The sequence below is a fragment of the Myotis brandtii genome, unplaced genomic scaffold (assembly GCF_000412655.1).
Source record: "Myotis brandtii unplaced genomic scaffold, ASM41265v1 scaffold74, whole genome shotgun sequence".
Lineage (NCBI taxonomy): Eukaryota > Metazoa > Chordata > Mammalia > Chiroptera > Vespertilionidae > Myotis > Myotis brandtii.
This window is the reverse complement of record NW_005370944.1, coordinates 2236385-2238181: the sequence shown is the minus strand read 5'-3', so window position 1 is coordinate 2238181 and position 1797 is coordinate 2236385.

Below are 1797 nucleotides of genomic sequence, written 5' to 3'. Positions count from 1 at the left end.
TTCTGGCATCTAGCTCCAACCTCCCTCTTAAGCCTACTGTTTTAACCTTCTTGGAGAGGTAATACACTCCCCGTGCTCGGTGGTACTTTGAGCTTTCCTACCTGTACACCTGCTCCCTCTGCCTGAAATGTCCTCCTTTCCTCGCCCTTCTATTTTCCCCGCCCCCATTTTGGCCTTGTTTTAGCTTCATAAAAATCTCAGGGCCTAAAGTTTAGCGTAATTGCTAGACACTAAGTTCTACAAGGAATCTTCAGAAGCAGCGAACATTTATTGAGTATCTGTTGCGTACCAGGTTCTCACACCTACTGTGAAACCCAAATGAAAACATGGTACACACTCTTACGAAGTTCACAACCTAGTCTATCATAGGGTCTAGGAAGTGGGTGAATAACCTAAAAAAAAACAACCCATAGGAGAGGAGCCAGCAAAATGCTCTGGCAAAGTTATCACTACCATTTTCATGGAACTTTGGGAAATGCTTGCTTTCTTTCTTTCTTTCTTTCTTTCTTTCTTTATTTCTTTATTTATTCCTTTATTTCAGAGAGGAAGGGAGAGGGAGAGATAGAAACATCAACGATGAGTGAGAATCATTGATTGGCTGCCCCCTGCACGCCCCCCTACTGGGGATGAGCCCCCAACCTTGGCATGTGCCCTGACCAGGAATCCAACTGTGAACCAGGAAGTGACCTCCTGATTCATAGGTCCATGCTCAACCACTGAGCCATCCCAGTGGGGCAGGAATTGCTCTTTTTAAGGGTATATTTTTGTCCTACCTTCAGCGCTGTCATTCCTTGGTTGGCAAAGGAATCTCTGTGGCTTAGCTTATGCCTGACTCAAATCAGACATCCTGGGGAGGATCTGTGGAGTGAAACTGAGAGAAACCAAGTTAACAGCCCTGATGACCCAAGAGCTCAGAGTATCTAGAGCAGTGGTTCTCAACCTTCCTAATGCCACCACCTTTTAATACAGTTCCTCATGTTGTTGTGACTCCCAAGTTCATTGTTACAAATTGAACATAATTAAAGCATAGTTGCCCTGGCTGGCTTGGCTCAGTGGATGGAGCGTCTGCCTGTGGACTGAAGGGTCCCAGGTTCGATTCCGGCCAAGGGCACATGCCTGGGTTGCGGGCTCAATCCCCAGTAGGGGGTGAGCAGGAGGCAGCCGATCAATGATTCTCTCTCATCATTGATGTTTCTATCTCTCTCTCCTTCTCCCTTCCTCTCTGAAATCAATAAAGAAATATATTTTTTAAAAAAATAAAGCATAGTGATTAATCACAAAAACAATATGTAATTATATATGTGTTTTCCAATGGTCTTAGGCGACCCCTGTGAAAGGGTCATTCGACCCCAAAGAGGTCTCGACCCACAGGTTGAGAACCGCTGAAATAGAGGAAGGAGTACTCACATGCACAACCACCAGCTCACATGCTCAAGCCAACGTAGTAAAAAACTTTCAACATGAACTTGGACAGCTGGTGGTACCAGACTGAACTTTCTACCCAGCACTGGGACTACGACAATGGCATGTTGTTGATTGAAATGTATACTATATCCTTCACGACCTCAGGTGTGTGAGTGACAAAAACATTCACATGGAAAAAGATTGGACAAAGACCATTCTGAAGACAGTTCTATATGAAGGGCTCCAGAGCCACCTGTGATGGGACACCAAGATTTTCAGCAGATGGGAAATCTTGCCCATCTCCTTTAGAGCCACGCAGCGCTTTCCAGATCCCCTACTGCAGTCAACCCACCCCCTCAGCTTTCCACCCACCTTCCCTCCACCTCCACATCC